Source organism: Leptopilina heterotoma, unplaced genomic scaffold (genome assembly GCF_015476425.1).
Source record: "Leptopilina heterotoma isolate Lh14 unplaced genomic scaffold, ASM1547642v1 Lhet_88, whole genome shotgun sequence".
In the NCBI taxonomy this organism is placed as follows: domain Eukaryota; kingdom Metazoa; phylum Arthropoda; class Insecta; order Hymenoptera; family Figitidae; genus Leptopilina; species Leptopilina heterotoma.
Genome location: NW_025111191.1, coordinates 1,060,876 through 1,087,033, shown reverse-complemented (window position 1 = coordinate 1,087,033; position 26,158 = coordinate 1,060,876). Strand labels below are relative to the sequence as shown.

The following is a 26,158-nucleotide window of genomic DNA, read 5'->3' as shown; positions in this document are numbered from 1 at the left end:
ACTTAAAAAAAGAAGACAAAAGAAGAAGAAGAAGAAGAAGACAAAAGTATAATATAATATAATCTTAACAATTTATAAATTCGTCTGACTAATAATTTACTTCTACTACTTCGAAGATGAATAAATAAAAACATAAAAATCTTAATATATTATAAATCCGTCTGACTAATGATTTATTTTTACTACTGGAAAAATAATTTATAATAAAAAAAAACGTCTGACTAGTAATTTACTTCTACCACTGAGAACAATTTCTTTTTCTAATATTTCGACAATAAAGAGAAATTTTTTTTTTTGTTAAAATATTTTTTTTAACATTAATCAATATCTAAAAAAAAATTCTTAAATTTCCTCTCATTGCAATTAACATAATTTAATTATCACGTGAAAATTTGTTCGGAAAATAATAATAATAATAATAATAATAGAGACACAATCAACAGATCCATAATTTTAATTACTCGACTTTAAATTTTCCTCTTGATTTACTCGATTAGAATTTATCTCACAAGGGAGATGTGATGAGTGAGAGAAAGAGAGAGAGAGAGGGGAAAAAAAGAAAGAGAGCGAGAGAGGGAAATTTTAATCCTCGCCTAATATTCAAACCTCTTACTCCTAATTAGTGGGTGTGAATCCGGCAAATCACGAGGGAGGATTTGTGTGTGCCAGTGGACGTGACTGCTTCAAATGGAGGTAATTAGCAAAAGGGGGTTGCGCGCAACTCAAGTGGATTCAAGATTCAAGAACTCCGTAGAATTTCAAAAGATATGGAAAGATGTATATGTGCGATATGCGAGCGAACTATGGAGCGAAAAAGAGAGAGAGAGAGAGAGAAAATTTCAGGAAAAAAAATCAAAAGAGAGAGAGATAATCTTTGGAGAAAAAAATAGAGAAAGAGAGAGAAAAAGAAATACAGAAAGAGAGAGACAAAATTTTAGGATAAAAAAATAGAAAGAGAGACAAATTTTGGAGAAAAAAATAGAGAAAAAGAGAGAGAGAGAGAGAGAGAAAGAAATAAAGAAAGAGAGAGAAAAAGAAATACAGAAAGAGAGAGACAAAATTTTAGGATAAAAAAATAGAAAGAGAGACAAATTTTGGAGAAAAAAATAGAGAAAGAGAGAGAGAAAATTTTAGGAGAAAAAAGTAGAAAGAGACAGAGGAAAGAGATATAGAGAATAATAAAGAAAATATAGACAAACAAGAGGAGAGAGAGAGAAAAAAAAAGAAAAGAGAGAGAGCGAAAATCTTAGGAGAAAGAAAAAGAGAGAGAGAGAAAGAAATTTATGAGCAAAAAATAAAGAGAATTGAAAAAAAGAAAGAGAGAAAAATAAAAAAAAGAAAGATAATAAAAAATAATTAAAAAATATTTAAAAGAGAAATGTTTTGTTTCGAGAGTTGAGATTTTAGTGTCAGTGAATTAAATGCCGTGTTGCGTGAAAGAGACGGAAGCATCTAATCCAATGGACGGGCATTGTTGTCAGACATATTGGGGTTTGTTCTTGAGGTGTCGGGGGTTTGGGAGTTAGTGGGTGGTTAGCTTTATTGATCTGTAAGACTACCGACCTATGGTTCTCTCTCTCTCTCTCATCTCTCTTTTCCTCAACCTTTTCTCCCCCCTTCTTCATCTTTCCACATCCACTCTCCCCTGACTTCTTCATCCCCCCTCCTCTTTCCTCTCTCACCCCTTTCTCTATTTTCGTCTTTCTCCACACACTCCTCTTTCCACCACAAAACCTTTTGCACTTCTTGTGTCTCTTGAATCTCTTTTTTTGTTTCTCTTCAGAAAATTTTCTCCCACCTTGTTGTTGTCTACTCTTGATCTTTTTTTCTCTCTAGAAACTTTTCTTTTATTGTCTTTGTCATTTTTTTTTTTACTCTTTCACTTTCTAAAGGTACTTTTTAACAAAAAAAAGTTTTTTTTTCCTTCTCTCCTTTTTTTCTTCTTTTTATTTCTCCGAAAAAATAGTCTTTTCTCCTCCTAATTTTTGTTTCTTGTGATTTTTCTTCTGCTTATTCTTTTCTCCCACAATTCTTTTTTTTAACTTGAATCTTCTCTTCGTGTTTTTTTTCTCAAAATAAAATTTTTCCTTTTTGTATTTTTTCCATGAACAATTTTTTTACACTTTGCGTCTCCTCTTCTTGTTTTTTGTAGGAAAAATTTTTTTTTTCTCCCAGGAATTAGTCTTTTCTCCCACCTCCATTTCTCTCTTTCTGTATTTTCTCTCACTTCAAACCTTTTTTCTTTTTGTATCTCCTCTTTTTGTTCTTTTCTCCAAAAAGTAATTTCACTTCTTGTATCTTCTCTTCGAATTATTTTCTCCCAATTTTTTTCACTTTCCGCATTTCTACTTCTTCGAAATTTTTTCTCCCAAAAATTTTTTATCTCTTTCGTATTTTTATGTATATTTTTATTTAAAATCTACTTTTTCAGTAGATTTTAAAGGAATCATTTTTAGTAGTTTTTTGTGAGAAAAGAAAGGAAAAGGAGACACTTTCTTTTTGGGAGAAAAGAAGGGAAAAAGTAGACACTTTCTTTTTGGGAGAAAAGAAGGAAAAAAGGAGACACTTTCTTTTTTTTAGAAAAGAAGGAAAAAAGGAGACACTTTCTTTTTTTTAGAAAAGAAGGAATAAGATTGAAAGAAAAAAAAATATGAAAAGGAATGAAAAGAAATTTCTTTTTTCCCTTTTAAACCTTTTTCAAGGAGAGAGAGAGAGAGAGAGAGAGAGAAAAAAAAAGAGACAGAGAGACAGCTTCTCTCTATCTTTGTCTTTCACCCTTTATTCGTTTTCCACCTTCCTGTGGGTTCCAACTATACTCTCATGGCCACCCTTAACGCTGGCTTAGCGAGGGACAAAACCGTGACCATCACTCCTATATAGCTAACCAACACACAATTCTCTTAAATCCACGGTTTCATTGTGTTTGTGTAACACGGAAGACCACCAACGACAATGACTTCGTCATAACTTCCGACGTACTTCACACTTCATTGACAACAAATTTATGAAATAATTTTTATTTTTCCCTCATTCTCCATTTATTTTCCAATTATTATTCCAATCTCTAAATTTCAATTAAACTCGTTCACCAGATCGAATTACTGTAAAAAAAAATTGAAAAAAACTTTAAAAATTACCAAGTTTTGATAAATTTTAATTTTCTACTAAAATTGATCCTATTTTTAGTTGTTGAAGGGAATAACTTTGAAGAGTTTATTATATTAAGTAATTTTAAGTGAAAAAAAATTTGAATTACACAGTTTTTCTAAGAATTTGTTTCGTTTTTTGTCTTAGTTTGATATCCTAAGAAAAACTGTAATACTGAAAAATGTCCATTAATTTTAATTAGTGTATTAATTAGTAATTACTAATTTTAGTATTTAACTAATTTTCCGTATTTTTCATTTTTTCTATTTCTTGTATTTTTTTCGGTACAAAATTCTAAAGTAAAATTAGTATAGAAATTGCCAAGTAAATTGTCAAATTTTTACTAAAACTTACTCTCTAACTTTGAATTAACAAAAATATTTACTAATTTCAATTAGTGACTGACTTATAATAATAAGAAAATTCGTCTAAATAAAAATTTACTACTAATATTTAAGGAAAATTAATAATATACGTCTGATTATAAATTTATTTCTACTACTGAAATTATTATTAATAATAAAAAAAGTCTTACTAAAAATTTACTTTTACTACTGAAAAAATAATCAAAATAAAAAATGTCTGACTAATGATTTATTTCTACTACTGAAAAAATAATTTCTAATAAAGAAATACGTCTGACTAATAATTTACTTCTACTACTGAAAAATTGTTAATAACAAGAAAATACGTCTGACTAATAATTTACTTCTACTACTGAAAAATTATTAATAACAAGAAAATACGCCTGAATAAAAATTCACTACTACTACTACTAATATATTAATAAAAATTAATAATGTACGTCTGATTATAAATTTACTTCTACTACTGAAAATATAATTAATAATAAACTAACATCTTACTGGAAATTTACTTTTACTATTAAAAAAATAATTAATAATAAAAAAAGTCTGACTAATGATTTACTTTTACTACTGAAAAAAAACAAATTTTAATTAGTGACTGACTTTTTGCTTTTGAATTAGTAAATTTCACTAATTAATTTAGTAGAAATTACTATTCATTAATGAAATTTACTAAATCGAAAGCAAAAAGTCAGTCACTAATTAAAATTTCATCTTTAAATTTGGATATATTAAAAAGTTCTGAAGATAAAATTTAGCAACAAAAAATAAATAAATAAAAAAGTTCAAATTCAGTAAGAAACTAAAAGGCAATTAAATTTTTGAATATTTCCGGTTATTACAGTCAAAAATACTTCCAACAGTTTTGGGAAAGTTACTCGAGCAGACGATAATTTGCGAAATAGTGAATTTTCAGGAGCATTTCGCCCTTCCCTGTGTTTGTCGCATTGTCTCTCTCTCTATCTCCCCCTAACATTTTCCCTCTCTGTTTCGCATTTTTCTTACATTCCCCCTTCGTCTCTACTCGTTTCTCGGGGCCGAGGCTTTCGGCAAACCTCCCACCTCTCAGTGGCTCTCGAATCGACTCGGCTACCCCTTAAAAACACCCTCTTCTGTTTCTGAATTCGCCCCGGCGAACCAACACTTTCACGTTTTGAATATGCTCTCCCACCCTTTCTCTCAATTTCTCTCAGTATCTTTCCTTCCTTCTGTCTCTCTCTCTCTCTCTCTCTCATTCCTTATTTTCTCTCAATATTTTCCTCTCTTTATTTATTTTTTCTTACTATTTTCCTGTCTTTCTCTATTTTCTCTCACTATTTGCCTCTTTTTCTCTATTTTTTCTCACTATTTTTACTAGCTTTCTTTATTTTCGCTTACTATTTTATTCTCTTTCTTTATTTTCTTTCACTATTTGTCACTCTTTCTCCTACTATTTCCCTCTCTTTCTCTATTTTCTCGCACTATTTGCCTCTTTTTCTCTATTTTCTAGTTTTCTCTCACTATTTTTTCTCTCTTTCCTTGTTTTCTCTTACTATTTTATTTTCCTTCTTTATTTTCTCTCACTATTTGTCACTCTTTCTCTTACTATTTATCTCTCTTTTTTTTCTCACTATTTGTCTCTCTTTCTTTTACTATTTCCCTCTCTTTCTCTATTTTCTCTCTGTCTTTATTTTCTCCTACTATTTTACTCTCTTTCTTTATTTTCTCTCACTATTAGATTAGAAGGAGAGATTAGAAAAACAGGAAGAAAGAATAGAAAAAGAGGGGGGAGAATAGAAAAAAGGGAGGGAGCAGATAAAAGAGAGGGAGAAATAATAAAAAGAAAAGGATGAGAGAATAGAAAACAAAGGGAGAGAATAGAAAAAAGGGAGGGAGAGATTAGGAAAACAGGAAGAAAGAATAGAAAAAGAGGGGTGGATAGAAAAAGAGGGGAAAGAATAGAAAAAGGGGAGGGGGCTAAACAGAAAAAAGGGAGGGGAGATTAGAAAAACGAGAGGAAAGAATAGAAAAAGATGGTAGAGAATAGAAAAAAGGGAGGGAGCAGATAAAAGAGAGGGAGAAATAATAAAAAGAAAAGGATGAGAGAATAGAAAACAAAGGGAGAGAATAGAAAAAAGGGAGGGAGAGATTAGGAAAACAGGAAGAAAGAATAGAAAAAGAGGGGGGGATAGAAAAAGAGGGGAGAGAATAGAAAAAGGGGAGGGGGCTAAATAGAAAAAAGGGAGGGAGAGATTAGAAAAACAGGAGGAAAGAATATAAAAAGAGAAGAGAGAATAGAAAAAAGGGAGGAAGCACATAAAAGAGAAGGAGAAATAATAAGAAAGGATGAGAGAATAGAAAATAGTGGGAGATAATAGAAAATAGAAGGAGATAATAGAAAATAGAAGGAGATAATAGAAAATACAGGAAGGGAATAGAAAATTCAGTGAGGAAGAGAGAGAGAGAGAGAGAGACAGTGACAAAGAGGAAGAAACAGATTGGTAGAGAAAATGAGAGAGAGATAGAGAGAGATAGAGAGAATAAGGGCAAAGGCTTTAGGAGGGGGGCAATGTGGACACGGAAGTACATCGTACGTGATAGAGAGAGGGGGACGAGTGTTAGTGTTGGCAGACACATTAACGCACACGGACTCCCGGTTTCGAGATTAAACTCCAACGGAACATGAAGCAACTCCCTAACGTGGAGGCATTTTTCTTAGCTCACCAGGACCACGTGCCTAAATTAATATTCACCCACTCTCTCTTACACACACACACACACACACACACTCTCTCACACATATTCAATGTCTCTTTACAAACATTTTCCCCGAGTCCTTGCCATCTACACTCACACGTTTATTTCTCCAAACACAACCAATACACTCACGTAAACAAACTTATTCACACAGACACGAACACACATTCTGTTGCCCACTGTTTCTAGATTGGCACACAAGTACAAGGGGAAAAGGAAATTTCCCCCTCAAACACTAATGCAAAATTTCTGTATGACTCTCGCTCCTCTGCACCACGGACATTTTCGGTGAGAAACACCCGTGTGTACCCCTTCTTCCCTTCTTACGACCATGGATTTCTAGCGCGGCCATTATTTAGCGCGCTTAGAAACTCTGCGGCGGAAATGGCCGCTCCTGAATATATATATGTGTGTATAGAAACTTGGAATTTGTGTATTGGTTTTGTATATATACGATATATATATATATATATATGTATATATAGATTTCCAGCAGAATTGTGTGTAAATTTCGAGTCGGTTTTTAGGGCTCAATGGCTGGGTTAACCTTTTCGCTTGAAATAACGCAAAACCTGATGCGAGTTACGCAGTATACTGTAGATTGACACTGCCGGAAGCCAGCCGGAAACTCGACGGCATGTTTCATGCTGACTGCGTGTAATGCCACCATGATATCAACACTTTTCATGTGTGTTTCATATATGCACGAGAGAGGAACATTATTCTTGTTTTTCATTTTTCATATCAAGTTTCATGGGATTTTTCTGTTTTTTTTTCTGTTTTTTTTTTTTTTTTTGGTTCTTAAATACCGTCGATGACATAGTTTTAATGTGTGGGGAAAAAATAAGTTTTCTATTTCTGTGGGTGGAGTGGCAGAAATAATTTATTTGACTCAAAATACTGATTAGTTGGCTACTATTAAGTAAACGTTTACTTGAATCAAATAATTTTTACTCGAATCATATAATTTTTACTTTAATTAAAGAAAACAATATTTTGAACCAAATAAAATTCGATTAAAGTACACAAAAAAATATTTTACCTGAAGCAAGGACAATTTTCTCTGGAACAGCAAAAGTCTTAACTAAATAAACTAAAAATTTTGCTAATTTAATAAAATTTGTAGTTGCTTCGAATAAAATATTTTTTGCTTGTAAATAAAATTAATTTAAATAAAAATAAATAACGATACGAACCTAATAAAGCTTTGTATGAACCAAAAAAAAAAAACTGACTTGAACCAAGCGAAACTTTGATTGAACCAAAGAAAAATTCTAGTACAGAAAATAAAATTAATTTGAACCGAAAAAATTCGATTTGAACCAAATAAAGGTAACTTTGAACCAAATGAAAAAATGTACCAAAGAAAATTTTATTACAGAAAATAAAATTAATTTGAATCAAATAAAGCCTTGTTTCAACCAAAAAATTACCGATTGGAACCAAATGAAACTTTGATTGAGCCAAAGAAAATTCTATTGCAAAAAATAAAATTAATTTAAAACAAAAAAATTCGATTTTAACCAAAAAAATACCGATTGGAACCAAATGAAACATTTAAATGAACCTAAGAAAATTCTATTGCAAAAAAACTAAATTAATTTGAACCAAAAAAATACCGTTTTCAACCAAATGAAACTTTTATTTATCCAAAGACAATTTAATTACAAAAAATAAAATTAATTTGAACCAAAAAAATTAGTTTTGAACAAAGTAATGCTTTGTTTGAACCAAAAAAAGACCGTTTCGAACCAAATGAAACTTTGATTGACGCAAAGAAAATTCAATTATACAAAATAAAATTAATTTAAAACAAAAAATTAGATTTGAACCAAATAAAGGTATGTTTGAACCAAAAAAATTCGATTTTAATCAAAATAATGCTTTGTTTGAACAAAAAAAATACTGATTCGAACCAAATGAATTTTTAATTGAAGCAAAGAAAATTCAAGTACAGAAAATAAAATTAATTTGAACCAAATATAATCAAATGAAAGGTCAATAAAAATTGTCCGAAAGAAAATTTAATTACAGAAAATAAAATTAATTTGAACCAAAAAAAATCGATTTGAACCAAATAAAGCTATATTTAAACCAAAAAATACCGATTTAAACTAAATGAAACCAAATGAAAGGTCAATAAAAATTGGCACAAAGAAAGTTCAAATTCAGAAAATAAAATTAATTTTAACCAAAAATATTCGATTTGAACCAAATAAATCTATCTTTAAACCAAAAAAATACCGATTTGAACCAAATGAAACTTTAATTGACATAAAAAAATGTAATTACATTAAACAAAATAAATTTGAACCCATTAAAATTCGATTGCAGCAAAGAAAATATATTTAAACCAAAAAAATACTTATTTGAACAAAAAAAAAAAGACTTTTTTCTAACCAAAAAGTAATTTGATCGCAGAAGAAAAAGTATTCGTACTAAATAAATTTCGTTTACCAGCAAACAAAAATTTAGTTTACATTTACCCAAAACGAAAATTTAATTTTTGTATCAAATAATTAAAAAAAACGTTTGCACCAAAACAAAAGAACCTTGGAAATTTTCACCTACTACATCTTTGTTGCTTAGAGAAATTCATTATTGTTAAATCAATAATAGAAATTATATTGAAATTTATCATCATGAATATAATTTCTCATTTGTAAATTTAATTATAAAATTCCAATTTTATGGAAATTTTGCAGCTTAATCCTGAAATTACTGTTTGCACTGTACTTATAAGGCATGAACGATGGATGCAATTAAAGTATCTCTAATTAACACGAACTATGAATAGGTAACCATTCATTTTTCATAAAGGGTTTTTTTTTGTTTCGCCGGTATTTGATCAACTTCCTTTCTTTTTTTTTTTAATCAAATGTCGAATGTTTCTCGTTTCTCCATGTTCTTTTTTTCTACAAAAAAATATTTCTCTACATACAAACTAGTTGTCCCTCTCAGAATAAAAAAAAAAAAACAAAAAACTGACTTTCTCCTGTTTTCCCAAATTTTTCGTATTATTATTATTTATTATTATTCTTCATTTTCTCTGTTTTTCGAATTATCTTTTCCTCATTTTTTTCAATTTTCCTCAAAATTAATATTTACTAATATTTCTATATATTAATATTTGTATTTTATATTTTAATTTATTAAAATTTGTTTTTAGTTTTTACTAATATTTCGATTTCTTAATATTCTTAATATTAGATGGCAAGGGGACTAATATTGCCAACTATTAAATTTAATTCGACAGATAGTAATAATAATAAGAAAAATAATAATTATATTCCAAATAGTAGTTAATTAAATTTACTTACAATAATTGATTTTTCACCCGTTTACCTGTAAATAAATAAAAGTTAATTATTATTATTATTTTGTTGTAATTCATTATTTTAATTACTTACTACCCCCTTGATATAAATATTTGATTTTTTAATAACTTGGGGTAGTTTTTCTAAAATGTATTTTTTAATTTTTTATTTTGGAAAATATTTTTTCAAATAATGGTGAATTTCTAAAAAAACTTTTTTCTAATGAAGGTGATATTCTAATTTCGTTTTTTTAATAAAGAAAATTTTCAAATTTTTTTTCTAGCAATATTCAATTTTTTTTAATGACGATCAATAGGTACATGATTAGAAAATAAAATTTATGAAAATTTTGTAATTCTTTAAAAAAAATGCTTGAGATTTCGTTAAAAAACTGTAAAGAAATATTATTATTTCTTTTTTTCAAAGAATAGTAGAATTTTGTTGATTAATTGTAATAAGAAATAAGAATTTTATAAAATTTCTCTTCTTTTTAAAAAATAAAGTCATAATTTAGTGAACAAAATTGTGATTGAGAAGCAGAAAATGTGTAAAATAGTTTCTATTTTCTAATTTTAATTTTTTAACCAGTTTTCTAATTTTTATCAAAATTATCGAATTTCACATTATTCAGGAAAATAAATATTAGAAATCATAACTTTTTTAGAAAAACTTTTTTTAGAAATCAAAACTTGTTGGAAAAGCTTTTTTTAGAAAACAGATTTCATTAGAAATTTATTCACTTTTTTAAATAAAATTAGCAATTTTAAAAATAATAGAACGTAAAAAATTTTAATATAATTTTTTTTCAAAAAAATAAATTATGAATTGGAATATAGTTTTAATATTATTATATAACTGTTTAATAATCATATATTTTGATACAGGGAATTCAGGGAAAAGTCAGGGATTTTTATTAAAAGTACTGAAAAAAATTAAATTTTTAGAATTCATAAGAAAATTCTGAAATTCGTGAATAAATGTAACAAAACAGTTTTTTTTTTTTGAGTAAAATTTTTTCCTTTATTTTCTAAAAATTCAAAAATTTTCAATTTCATTTTCAATTATAATTTGTAAATAGAATTTATAAAAAAAAAAATTTCCTTTCTTTTTGAAAAACTTTTGAATTTTATTAATACAATATTGAGAAAAATATATGTAATGATTTTTCTTTCAAAATAAAAGAATGAGTTTTGTGAACAATATTATTATTGAGAAAAAAAAATTATGCATAAAATTAATATTTATTACATTACATATTTCTTAATAATAATTTTTTTTAACAATTTTCTATTTTTTATAAATAAAAAGGAGAAAAATTTGCATAATTTAGAATAATCAGTCAAGCGAAATTCGTTATAGAAAAAAAACAAAATAGGTATATTATTTATAATTTTTTTTTAAATTTTCTACTAAATATTATTTTATTATAAATCGTATATTTTCCATTTGTCAAACAATATTTTTTAACCTTGACAGGGCCGTGGTGGCAACTATAGTGTCCACTATTTATTTTAACGAATCTTTTTATTGAATTTACTTATTTAATTTTATTTAATAAAAAAAATTACTATTTGTGCAAATTTACCAGCCCTCTAAAAGGTTAAAGAAAACAAAACAAAAGCATAAGAAACTAACTTCAAAACGGCTATCAGAATAAATGAAAGAATACGAAGATTAATATAAGTAATTTTTTTTGGAAAAAGTAACCACCTACCACTATTTTAATTCATATTCTTAAAAATCTTCCTATATATATAATTTTTATCTTATGAAATAATGAATTTATTTCGCAAAAAAATGGCTTTCGTGAAGCTACTTCTTAGAATTTATATATTCAACTTGCATGCATTAATAATAATAGGCGAATAATGGTGAACTATAAGCTTCTAACGGGAATAATTTTCTAAGCTGAATGTACCGGTTCGTTGGACTTAGATTTAGGGGCTGCTAGTTTCATGGCAGTTCACGGGAGAAGGAGGAGGGAGGGGTGGGGGGTTGGTCGAGGGGCAGAGTTCAAGGGGGAGGGTGAGATGAAAGTCGTTGCTCCAGGTTTTGGTATGAAGTATATAGTACGAGAGAAAGGGATAAATGGTGTGGGGTTGGTCCACATTTACATAGCGGACCCCTGACGTGGACTAGATGACTAGGAGTTTGGGGGATAGATGGTGGCAATTCTGGCAACATGGCCGCGACCAAATCTCTCTCTCTCACTCTCTCATTCTCTCTCTTACTCTTTCTCTCTCTATTGCTCTTTTTCTCTCTCTCTCTCTCTCTCTCACTCTCATTTACTCTTTCTCTCTCACTCTCTCCTTACTCTTCCTCTCTCACTCTTCTTTACTCTTTCTCTCTTCCTTTCTCTTTCTCTCTCTCTCTTTCTCTCTATATCGCTCTATCTCTCTTTCTCTCTCACTCTATCTTACTGTTTCTCTTTTTCTCTCTCTCTCGCCTCTCTTGCTCTCTAATTTTCTCTCTCGCTCACTTTCGCGATGGAAATACGAAGGGTGGTCAAAGGGGAGTGAAAAGGCGACGGGGGGTTGAAAGAGAGAGAGAGAGAGAGAGAGAGAAAGGGTGGGTGGGTGCTTTTCGTATGAGTTTCCTATGTTTCCTCATCTCACACTCTCTGTGGACCTCTCCATCGCACTCCCTCCTAAAAACATCCCAATGATCCTCCCACACCCTTCATTTCTATCTCATCCTTTCTCGGTTACTACCTCGAATCCTCCCGTCTCAATTCTCTTCCTCTCTCTCCTTCTCTCTATTTTCCTCTTTCATCCGAACGCCTTTCTCTTTTGCTTAGACGTATGTAGATTTCTCCCGAGCTGGATTTTCTGTTATTGGATTATTAAGGACCGCTATTGGATTAAATGCGATTTCAGTGTGTGACTCATTTCAAACTACGCTGCGGTCTTCTATTCTGATTGGTCGCGACATCAAAGTTCCGGCGCATTTATGTACGAAAAGTCATTCTCAGTTTTGGCTATTTTCTCCCTATAAAGCATATATCTGCATTTAGAAAATGAAGGAAAATTGGAAACCATAGTGGAAATAAAGTTCCACTATTTATAGCGTTGATAGTTAGAAAGAATCGAAAATTTTCTACTTTATTAAGAAAATTCATTATTTAAATTGTTTTTTTTATTTAATATTAATTTGTTATTGACGGAAGGAAAATTAAACCCCAAACATGAAAATTTAGCTACATTGGCGAAATTTTCAAATAATTCAGTCGAGACGCTGTCCGCTTTCGCAATTCCAGAGAAAATCGCTGTTTGAAACTTTCTTTCCAGGTACATTTTTTTTCTCCCTTTTCTTCCTTTTCTCCCTTTTCAGTTTGTGCAAAACGAAAAAAATTTAGTTTTAAAAATAAAGAAAAATAATTATGGCATTAATTAAATAAAAAATAAATATAAAAATGAATTTAATTAATAAAATGAAAGTATTAATTAGATAAAAAAAAAAAAATTTTAATAATTTGAAATAATTATAAAATACACAGTTTTTCTATAAAGATATCAATAAATTGAGACAAAAAACGAATCAAAAGTGTTGTGTCGCAACACTTTTGATTCTTTTTTTAAAAATTAAATAACTGAATTCCAAAGAAATTTTTATTATTCATAAAAATAATTAAATTCTTACTAAGATTTTTCAAAAAACTTTTTTTAAATAATTGCTGTGTGCTATTTTATTAAATTCTTTTGAAAAAAATTGAATTCCTAAAAATCATTTTATTATTAATAAAAAAATTGAATTTCTTGTTATTTATGTAAATAATTGAATTTCTGGGAATTTTTAAGAATAATAACATTTCTTGATCAATTTCTGTAAAATTTTACAGAAAAAAAATGAAAAATATTAAATATTAAATATTAAATATTAAAAATAATTGAAATCCTGCAATTAATTTTATTATTTATGAAAATAATTGAATAGTTGCAAAGATTTTATTAAAATTTTCAAAAATAATTGAATTCCTGAGAAGAATTTTAATATCTATGAAAATAATTGAATTATTGCGAAAAATTTTATTTAAATTTTTAAAAAATAATTGAATTATTGCGAAAAATTTTATTTAAATTTTTAAAAAGTAATTGAATTTCTGTAAAAAATGTTGTTATTATTGAAAATAATTGAATTCTGCATAAGAAATATTGTAAAATTTTTTTTTAAATATAATTGAATATTTGTGGAAAATTTTAATTGTGAAAATAATTAAATTCTTTTGACAAATTTGATTAAAATAGTATTAAAAATAATTGAAATTCGTCGACGAGTTTTATTATTTATGAAAATAATTGAATTTTGCAAAGAATTTTATTAAAATTCCTCAAAATAATTGAATTTTCGGGAATAATTTTGTTATTTATCAAAATAAATTAATTTTCTTGAAGAATTATTTACGCAAATAAAATAATTGCTGGGAACAATTTTATTATAATCTAAAAGAATAATTGAATTATTTCAAAAAAAAAAAAATTAATTAAAATTTTATTTAAAATAATTGACTTCTTTCGACCAATTTTATTAAAATATTTGTAAAAAATTGAATTCCAGTGAAAAATTCTAATATTCTTACAAAGAATTTAATAAAAACAATTTTTTAAATAATTGATTTTATCGAGGAATCGAAAATAAATTTTTAAGAATAATTGCATTTTTAAATCAATTCCTGTAAAATTGTATTTAAAATAATTGAAATCCTGCGATGAATTTTATTATTTATGAAAGTAATTGGATAATTGCAAAGAATTTTATTGAAATTTTTAAAAATAATTGAACTCCTGAGAAGAATTTTATTATTTATGGAAATAATTGAATTATTGCGAAAATTTTTTTAAAAATAATTGAATTTCTGCGAAAAATTTGGTTATTTTTGAAAATAATTGAATTCTTCATACGAATTTTATAAACAATGTTTTAAATAATTAATTTTTTCGAAATAAGATAAATATTGTAAAAATTGTATTTTAAATATAATTGAATTCTTGTGGAAAATTATATTTGTGAAAATAATTGGATTTTTCGATAAATTAAATTAAAATAGTATTAAAAATAATTGAAATTCTTCGATGAGTTTTATTATTTATGAAAATAGTTGAATTTTTGCTTGGAATTTTATCAACAAATTTTGTAAAAAATTGAATTTCCAAGAAAAATTTTATTATTAGTAAAAGTAATTGAATTATTGTGAAAAATTGTATGAAAATTTTGTTAAATAATTGATTTTTTTGAAATTTTTTTTAAAATGCTTTTCTAAATTAATTCCATTCCTGTGTGAATTTTATTATTTATGAAAATAAGTGAATTTTAAATGGATTTTGTTAATTTTGTTTTTAATTGAATTCTTTTACGAAATTTTATGAAATTATTAGATATTGAAAGTAATGGAATTTCGAATCTTTTTTGAAAATAATTGAATCGTTTTAAAGAATTTGATTATAATTTTTGAGAATAGTTTTTTGTTTTTAGTTTTAACAAATTTAAAGTAGTGGAAATTTAAAAAAAAACTAAAATAGTAACTTTTAGTGTCTGAAATATAAAAAAGTACCCAAATAGTATAACGTAAAAAAAGTAGTAAATAGTAGGTTTTAGTAGAGGAATTCAAAGCCCGAAATTCCAAACCTGAATTTTTTGAAAAATTTGCTAAATTAGCAATATTTTTGTGTTTGTTTACTACTCTTGGAATCAATTTTTTTGTTTTTGAAATTCTATACAGAGGCAAAAGGGAATTTTAGTGTTCCTTTTTTCACTACGTATGTATATGTTTTTTTTTTTTTTTTTTTTTTGTAACGGAGCGACATTGATGAAAGCAATTTTTATTCTGGGAGAAAAAACTCCGAGGCGCAACAAGTAATTCATAAAAGCTCTCGGGGAAAGTCGCGTAGCGAATAAAAGTCAACTTGAGAAATGGGGTGAAGATAAAAGGGACACGCTAATAAAAACTCTGACCTTAGTATCCTTTTTTTTAACCGTCTTTTTTTTTAATTTATCAAAAAATAATCAAACTTGATAAAATATATAGTTTTTCCTCTCACCAAATATTCTTTCTTTCGGAAAAAATATTTTTCTACCCTCGAAATATTTCTTTCGCAAAAATTCATTTCTTTTCTCCAAAATGTTTCTTTCGAAAAAATAATTTCTTTTCTCGTAGTATTTCTCTTTTGAAAAAATATTTTCTCTTGAAATATTTCTTTTGGAAAGAATATTTTCTCTCGAAATATTTCATTCAGAAAAAAATTTTCTTCTGAAGAATATTTTTTTCTATAGAGAAAAAGGACAAAACATACAAAAAAGTACAAAAAATAGGAAAAAATACAGAAAAGTAGAAAAAAATTAGGAAAAGAAATATACAAAAATATTTTTTTAAAAATACTAAAAAAATAAATAAAATAATAAAAAAAAGAATAAAATGCAAATACTGAAAAAAGTAAGAAAATAAAATTAAATAAAAATATGTTTGTAAATATAATGAAAAAAGCAATAAAATCTAAATGTGAAAATAATTAATGTAATTTCCTTCTTCTTCTTCTTCTTCTAATGTAAACTAAAATTGTTCGGAATAAACTGGTCGAAAATTAGTAAAAGTCAAGTAAACCACGAAGGGAAAAAGGCGTTTGCGGGGGGAGGGGAGGAAGAGAGAGGGAGGGGTTGCGCCGCACCCACGGAAAAGCGGTTAAAACAAATGAGCGGCCAGTGCTAGTCTTAAATTAGCGTCAGCCAAGGGGTGGTTTTCATTTCCACCCTTAAATTAGGACTAAGCCTCGTGTGCCTCCCAAGTTTCACTGGTTTGATCGGATGAGTTACTGGCCGTTAAAAGTTACGCCAACACGGATTAATGTCCGTTCCTTGTTTCCGCCAAGAGTTATATATGTTTCCTTTGAGAAAAACAGAAAAAAAAGACGAAAAAAGAAAATACAAACAGAAAATAAAATAAGTAGCGCAATTTTAGAAGGAAATTCTTTAAGGGAAAAAAATGGAAATTTTTCTAAAATCTAAATTAATTTCAGAGAGATTTTTTTTTCCCAACTGAAATTAATTCTTTTCGATTTATAATAAAGTTTAACTCAAATTTTTTTTTTCTAACATTTTTGCAAAGTTTTAATTTATTTTTGCAATACTTTTTTTAAATTGAGAAATTTATTAGAAAGTTTTTACTAATTTTTAAAGTATACAATTATTTTGTTACTTAAAAAATAAAAGTAATTCAAAGAAGAAGAAAATGATTTGTTTTTATTTATTAATTATATATTAGTAATATTAATTAATAATGTTTTTTTTATTTATTTAATTACTAACTTTACCAATAATAATTTTTAGTCTATTTTATTTTTTAACATTTGTTAATAATGTTTAATTTATTAATTTAATTACTGAATGTACCAATAATAATTTTTAGTCTATTTTATTTTTTAACATTAATTAATAATGTTAAATTTATTAATTTAATTACTGAATTTACCAATAATAATTTTTAGTCTATTTTATTTTTTAACATTTGTTAATAATGATGATTAAACATTAGTTAATAATGCTAATAATTTAAATACCAAATTTTCCAATAATAATGTTTAGTCCATTAATTTCCTACTAATATTAATTAATAATTCAACTATACTGTACTTTGAAGAAAATAAAAAATTTTGATTCGGAATTAAAAAAAGTTCATGGTTTGAAAGTGGTTTTTGAGGTTTATCGAATTCTTTGGAATTATTTTCCTCCCCACCCCCTCACCAACTTTTTTCTCTCTTTTTTTCTTCTATCTTTTCCTTTAGATTCGATATATTGGAACTTGTTCTCGATAATCGTTTTAAAGCTCTTGCCGTATATTACGCGCACCCTCGTTTTCAAGCTTGTCGTTCATGTCATTTTTAATGGCTCACTTTTTTCCTTTCACTCAACCACCTTCGCAAACCTTCCCCTCTCCTTTCTCCTCTCTATCTCACTTTTTCTCTCTTATTATCCAGGATCATCCAAGGATAATGGAATTAATTTACAATTTACCAATTTATTTCTGTATAAAGCTTACATCACTGTCTGCGGCAGTTTACGACATTTTCATTATATCAGACAATGTAAACAAGTAACCTAATTTTTACCCTCGTGAATATTGTTATAATAATTTATTTATTTTTTTTTTATACAATTTTTCAATTTTTAATTACTCTTTTAGTTTTTTTTCAATTTTTGTTGTTTTCTCTATTATTATTTTATTATTTTTTGTTTTTTGTAGTTTTTCAGTTTTCTTTCGTTATTATTATTTATTTAATTATTTATTCCATTTACTATATTTATTATAAAATATTTTTTTTAATTGTTATTTTTTAATTGTCTATTAATTTTTTTAAATATTTCTTTTTCAATTATAATTAATTTTTTCTAACTACTAAATATTACACTTTGCCGATTTATTTATTGAATTAACTATAAATAAACTTGTATAAACATTTATAATAAACTTGTATAAAAATTTTCCTATTTTATATTTTACAACTAAATTTGTAAAATCAAAAAAAATATATATATATATATATATATATATATATAAAATTACGAAAGTTGTATAAAATTTTCCTATTTTATATTTTAAAATCAAATTTAAAAAACTCCAAAACAAAGAAAAACAGAAAAATCCGAAACTTGTATAAAATACCCACTATTTTTTATTTTACAAACAAATTTGTAAAATCCAAGAAAAAAAATTCCGAAAGTTGAATAAAATTTTTCTATTTTATAATTTACAATATTAAACTCATAAAATCCAAAAAAAAAAATAAAAGAAAACTCATATTGACAATACTTAACAAAAAAAAATTGACAAATATTTCATGGACACAAAAGTATCCATGAAATATTTTCCAATTTTTTACCTTTCTCTTTTTTTTTAAGATCTGACAGTACCTTTTTTGGTGGGGGGGGGCAGAGAGGTGAGGGGAGTTAATTATGCACATAAAGTAATCATGCATTTTGATAAAGCATGGAGAATGCTTCACTAATCATACGTGATGCATTATAATGATTACATATTTATGAAAGCTACGCCCTCGGGTTACTACATTATTGATCAAAATAATAAAACAATGCACTACTTGTGTCTACACGTCTCACTCATTAATAAAGAAACCCCCTCCCCCTTCTCCCCACCCAGAAACTAATTAATTAATTTTCGAAAATTTTCCCTCCTTTTTTTTCTTATATAATTCGAAAAAAAAAATTTATTTTATTTATTATCAGCAAATTATTACAATTATAATTGGAAACTATATTGAAAAAATTTTGTTTTCATTTTTTTGAAAGTATTGGACTTTTTTAAAAATATTTTCTTTCATTTTCAAAACCAAATCAAAACTAGAAAAAAATAATTTTTTAAATACGATGTAAACTCATAATAATAATAATAATTATAATTAATCATTTTTATTTTTATTATTATTATTATTATTATTATTATTATTATTATTATTATTATTATTATTATTATTATTTATTAATATTATTTATGTTATTATCATTATTATTGATTATTGTTTGATTATTGTATGATTATTGTTATTTTTGTTCTTATTTTTATTATTGATTATTGTTTGATTATTGTATGATTATTGCTATTTTTGTTCTTATTATTTTTATTATTATTATTATTTTTATAATTATTTTTATTATGATTATTATTTCACATTAAAAAAAAAATTCCTTTCACTTTCTTTAGAACCTCAATATCAACTTACAACATAATCATCTTTTGAAATTCACTCACTTCACAGAACATTTTTATTTTCAATTTTTTTGGAGAAATAATAATTCTTCTTCTTTTATTTTATTTATTTTTCATTTATTTATTTTTCTTTTAGAGAAAAGAGTATTCACGTCTCGCGTTTAGATCGCCATGAGCACAACTGACAGAAACGAAAAATAGATCTAAATATCAAAAGGAGATTTTGAGATGAAATGAAAACCTGAATAGCGACTACTGGGGGTCCAGAATTGTCCAGGTGGGGTCTGCACCGGTTAGTTAATATAAAACTGGACCACGATGATGATATACAGAGAGAAAGAAGATAAAAAGAAAAAAAAAACTTTCAAAACTGTTAGTTTCGAAGGGGATAAGGGAGATATTTAAATCTAGCGAGATGCAGCATCCCCCTTGGGGTGGACCTCCTGCGAAACAAGAAGAAACTGGTTTTTCTGGAAGATCTTCCTAACGCTCTTTTTCATCATTGTCCAACCGGATTCCGGTTAAATGCGCATTTATTTTTTTTTTTTTTTTGTTTCTGAAACGAATCTTTTTCTAGGGGGGATAATTGTTGATATTTTTTAAAAATTTTTAATATAGAAAAAAGTGAATTAATAAATAATAATAATACGTCCTGCAATTTTTCATTGTTTTGATTTTTCAATTCTTGTGAATTAATAACTTTTGATAAAATTTTTAGATAAATTTTATTTGGTTCATACAATTTTTTTTGGTTCAAACAAGTATTTTTGGTTCAAATAATTTTTATTTGGTTCAAACAACTTTTTTTTTGTTGAAACAAGTATTTTTGGTTCAAATAAATTTTCCTTGGTTCAAACAAATATTATTGGTTCAAATAATTTTTTTTTTGTTTAAACAACTTCTTTTGATTCAAATAACTTTTATTTGGTTCAAACATTTTTTTTTTGACAATTAATTTTTCTTTGGTTCAAAAAAATATTTTTGGTTCAAATAATTTTTATTCGGTTAAAACAACTATTTTTGGTTCCAACAACTTTTTATGATTCAAATAAACTTTCATTTGATTCAAACAATTTTTATTGGTTCAAATAATTTTTATTTGGTTCAAACAACTATTTTTGACTTCCTGAAAAGAATTTTATTATCTATGAAAATAATTGAATCCCTGTAATAAATTTTATTATTTAAGAAAATAATTGAATTTTGCCTAGAATTTTATTAAAATTTTTGAAAATAATTAAGTTTCGCAGAAGAATTTCATTATTTTTAAAGATAATTGAAATTTTTCTACGAGAATTCAATTACTTAAATACAAAAATAAATAATTCCTTGAATAATTTAATGTTTCTAAAAATTGAATTCTCATAAAGAATTTTATTATAAAACTTTCAATTTTTTCTATTAGAAATTAATGATTGCAATAATTCAATTATTTTTAAAAGTAATAAAATTCTTATTAAAAATATTTTATTATTTATGAAAATAATTGAATCATTGCAAAAAATTTGTCAATAATTGAATTTTTAACAAAAATTCTTCTTTAAATCAATTATTTTTAAATAATTTAGTTAGTTAAAAGTATGAAACTTCTGAGTTTCAAAGATTTTAATTTGAAATCTTTTCGAAATTCAATTATTTCTAAAAAATTCATATGCTTTTAATATTCAATTATTATCAAAATTTTTAATAAATATTCGTTTTTAAATCAATTTTTATTAGACAATTCTACGAGAATTCAATTCCTATAAAGAATTTTATTAACAAAATTTGAAATAATTGAATTCTTTCGACGAATTTTAATAAAAAATTTTTAAGTTAATTACAGTTGTCGAGGAATTAGATTTAAATTGTCTTGAAAATAATTGAAATTCTGCGATGAGTTTTATTTACTTATGAAAATAATTAAATGTTTGCGTAGAATATAAGAAAAAAAATTTTTTTTAATAATTAAATTCTTTTGAAAAATTTTATTAAAATAGTACATTTTGAAAACCGAGGACAATTTTTGAAAATAATTGAAATTTTGTCAAGAATTTTACTAAAATTTTTTTTAATAATTTTTTTTTTTCAATTTTTGAACATAATTGAATTTTGAGAAGAATTTTATTACTTTTGAAAATAATTGAATTTTTGAGAAGAATTTTATTACTTTTAAAAACAATTGAATTATTGCAATCATTAATTTCTAATAGAAAAAATTGAAAGTTTTATAATAAAATTCGTGATAATTTCACAGTTTATTAAACAAACGCAAAAAATACACGAAAATTTATAATTTTCTTAGGAATTCAAAACATTTAATTTTTTCCAGTACTTTTAATGAAAATCCCTGACTTTTTCTTGATTTTATTGACTAATTGTATTTTCCCTAACTTTTTCCTGAATTCCCTGACCTGTGGCAACCCTGAATAAAAGAAACATTTCCAATGCAAAAATTTTTCCTCAAATCGAAAATATCACAATAAAATTAAAAAGAAACAAAACTAAAAAATTCTTCTTCTAAAATAATAAATGAAAATAAAAAAAATAAAAATTACCAACAAAATGTCAGATATATTGAGTTGTAAATGAAACCAAGTCGTTGAGTCGACTTTGATGGCAAATATATATATATACAAAAACATACACATGTACAAAAAACATTCGGTTGAGAAACGATGCAATTTGAAATCGTTCCTGAGACTTGAAATGTATATGCATAAAAGCAAGTAACGCCTAGAATAGTTTTTGGTCTATTATCTGCACACAAATATATATATGTATTGTATATATATATATAGAGTAGCGAAAATAGTAAAAGCAAAACGATCGTTGCAGAAAAGCAACAATGTTATTGGCGGATAGACGAAGCAACCTTGCCGCAAATGGTTAATAAAGCTTCGAAGAGAGCGAGGATCGGCCATAAGACACACATGGGGGGTGGTTAAGGTTGGCGTTAATGATGCCCGCATGCCGGTCCGTTCTCCCGTGAGGCAACGCTTGGAAAAAGAGGTGGGAGGGGGGGAGAGAAGGGTGGAAAATAAATGGTGGCTTCCCCCATCGTCGAAACCCATTCCATTGGTCTCGTTTTCCACCCTCAACCATTCCTCCCTTTCATGTACATGTACGCACCCCTTTTTTGCAAAGTTCCTTCCCACACTAATATATATATATACATATACGGCAAGAGGGGCACGAGAGGGGGTTTTTTAAGACTTATTTTCCCCCTTCAACTATTTTCTATTAATTAAACTCAAATCTTTCTTTTTTCTTTGAAAAAATTTTTAATTCTTTTTTTTTTTCTTTAAAAATTTAAAAATTAAAAAAAAATTAATTAATTAATTAATTAATTAATTAATTAATTTAAAAATTTAAAATTTTTAAAATTTAAAATTCTTTTTCTTTCATAAGAAAAAATTTTTTTTCACAAAATTCTTAAATCTTACGAATGAATTTTGTATTTTTTTTCGGAAAATTTCCAGTATTTTAGAATTTTTCCCAAATAGCTTGCTTGCTATAAATATTATTTTACGATAGGGAAACATAGTCAGGGTTGGACCACCTTTTGAATTTTGTTAATAACTTTTTTTAGTAAACGAATTTAGAGAATTGAGTTAGAAGAGGTTTGAGACGCCCTCGCATAGGTGGCGCTAGTGTTTCTTATTTTAAAAATTCCAGGGGTCCAACCTTGACTATGTTCAATTTTTTTTAATTTTCTTCTTTACTACTTTGTAGTTGTTAATATTTAGAAGTAATTTTTATTTCACATACTACTTTTAATGTCTTTTAATGAACAAAAATTTTTTAATTAAATTAACATTTATTTTATTCAAAACTACTAAGAATTTTCTAATTCTTTGTATAGTTTTGAATAAAATAAATGTTAATTTAAAGTTATATTTAAAAGTTGATATTTATGTTAATATTTGAATAAAATAAAAAAAAAAACTCTAGTTCGAAATAATTAGCAATTGTATCTCGAAAGAAATTATTTTTTTGACGTTCTTGACAACAATGTAATAAATTTTATTTTTTATCGTCACGAAAATATTTTTTAAATAATTAAACAACATTTTTAATCTGTTAAATTACATTAAATTAAATTTAAATTACATTTTAAAATTTTAAAGACGAAAATCAAATACTATTCCGAAGATTTAAAAGCTAAAATTAGTCTAAAAATTAATACTTTCAAAATGTTCAACTTATTAAAATTTTGATAAACGATTTTCAAAATAATTCACGTAAATTTAAAATTATTATTACTATTATTATTATTATTTATTTATTTTAATTATTATATTAATTATTAACTATTAATTATAATTATACACGTAAATTCAATTTATCGAAACTTAAAAATCTCCAAATTTCCCTCCAAATTTATTCAAATTTTTCTAATCGATTTTCGAAATAATCCATGTAAATTTAAAATTATTATTATTTATTATATTAATTATTAACTAATTTTGATTATAAATTATACACGCAAATTCAATTCATCGAAACTTAAAATTCTACAAATTTCGCTTCAACTAATGATTAATGAATACAAATGTGAAATTATCTAAATTTTGAACTATTTAGGCATAAATTATTTGATAATAAATTTCATCTAAAACTTAATGAACCTAAAGGACGAATAATTTGATTTTGAATTATTCAATTTGTAATTATTTGGAAAAAAACCAATATTGAATAATTTAGTGTCCTGAACAAAAAATAGGTTATGGTTTTTTTTACTCAAAATTCTAAAGCTTTATAATAAAAAAAAGTTTTTATCAATTTTTAGTAGCATTTCGTATTTGTATAAAAATTTCGAAAAATTTCTTCCAAAAAATTATACTTTAAAACTTTGATTTAATTTATGACAATTATTTTTACTTTAAAGCAATAATTAATTAATAAATTAACTATAATAATCTTCGAAATTACATTATTTCATTCATTCTGTCTGTCCACGCTTTGAAGTTAGTTTTTGTGTATGCTTTTGTTTTTTTTTCTTTAAAAAATATTGTTTGACAAATTATTATTTTCATAATTTCAATTCAATTATTATTTTTTAGAATTTAAAATTATTTTTTATGAAAATAATTGAATTCCTTAATTAGAATAGTAGATATTGAAAATCACTGAATTGTGGACAGTTTTTGTAAATAATTGAAATTTTGACAAGAATTTTATTAAATTTTTTTTTAAATAATTAAATTTCGAAGAAGAATTTTATTATTAATTAATATTTTTAAAGATAATTGAAATTTTTCTACGAGTATTCAATTACTTAAATACAAAAGTAAATAATTTGTTGAATAATTAAATGTTTCCAACAATTGAATTCCCATAAAGAATTTTATCAACAAATTTTTAAATAAGTGAGTTTTTTGACGAATTTTAATAAAATTTTCAAGAATTATTACGCATTTTTCGAGGTATTCAATTACAATTGTATCAAAAATAATTGAAAATCTACGATGAATTTTATAATTCCTGAAAATAATTGAATCTCTGTAAAAAATGAATTATTTATGAAAATAATTTGAATTATTGCGAAGAAAATTATAAAGAATTTGTAAATAGTTGAATTCCTGTGAAATTTTTATTATTTATGAAAATAATTTAATGTTTGCTTGGAATTTTATAAACATTTTTTTTTATATAATTAAATTCTTTTGACAAATTTTTTTAAAATAATAGATATAGAAAATAATTGAATTGAGGAAAATTATTAAAAATAATTCAAATTTTGCCAAGAATTTTATTAAAATTATTTAAAATAAATAAATTTCGAAGAAGAATTTTGTTATTTATAAAGATAATTGGGATTTTGACGAAAATTTTTTTTATGTTTCTAAACATAATTGAATTTTATGAGAAGGAATTTATTACTTTTGAAAATAATTGAATTTCTGGAATTATTTCTAATTTCTCCAAAATTGAATTCTTTTTAGTGCTTTCAACAAAAAATCGAATTAAAAAATTTTAAATTCCATTATTTTTAAAATTACTAAATTTTTTTTTTTAAAGTAAGTAAGAAATTTTTAATAGTTGCTAGTAATAAATTTTTCGACTAACTCTCTAAATCTGAATTAATTAAATTAACTATTTATTAATAAAAAAAATGCTGTCAATTTTTAAATATTTCCATTATTCCTTCGCACGGAATTTTTACAAAATATATTTTAGATTTTCGTTAAAATTTAAATCCTTGGAGTGTGTGTGTATTTTTTTTATTGGTCGTATTTGAAAATCCCTCGCGCCCTTACATCCGGCTTATCCTTTATCACCCCTCTTGCCCCTAGTCTCTCAAACACAAACCCCCCCCCCCCTCTCTCACTATCTTCCCTTTGTAACAATTATATATATATATATTGCTTATTTTCAGAAATCCAGACCCTAATTTGTAACCAGAAACAATTGTTTCGTTGTAAATTGGTGTTTCAGAGATCCATGTACAAATTGGCATCCTGATACAATAATTATTGTTTCAAATTGAGTGACATTAAAATGACTCGGGTATTAATTACCATTAGAATTGCGTATATCGTTATTTTCCAACGTCAAAATAGTGATAAACTTGTGGTTTCAATATCGTGTGAAATTAAATTATTAATTTTTATATTTTTTTAACGAGAAATAAAAAAAATGGATTTTTTTTCTACTACAAAACACAAGGAGTAAATTATTCTTTCTCCATTCTTATTTTTCGTATCTATATATCTTTTCAATTCAAAAAAAAAAAAAAATTTCAAAAAATGAAAGTCAAAAAATTAAAAAAACGTCTCACTTTTCGCGGAACAAAGTTATTTAACATGAATTAACATAAATCACTCGAGTTCCGTACATATTCACTCACTCGTATATATAAATATATAAATACATATATATATTTGCCAAATGTC

General features: G+C 25.5%; 1 long non-coding RNA gene across 1 annotated transcript in view; it reads right to left on the bottom strand.

The window, feature by feature from the left end:
* Window positions 1-19,490, bottom strand: part of LOC122511585 — an 86,554-nt gene extending 67,064 nt beyond the window's left edge. Inside the window, exons 1-2 of the long non-coding RNA XR_006302534.1 lie at window positions 19,294-19,490; window positions 9,572-9,596 (exon numbers count right to left, since the gene is read on the bottom strand). This is a non-coding gene — a long non-coding RNA (uncharacterized LOC122511585). The remainder of the gene's footprint in view (window positions 1-9,571; window positions 9,597-19,293) is intronic.
* Between the last annotated feature and the right edge of the window lie 6,668 nt (window positions 19,491-26,158).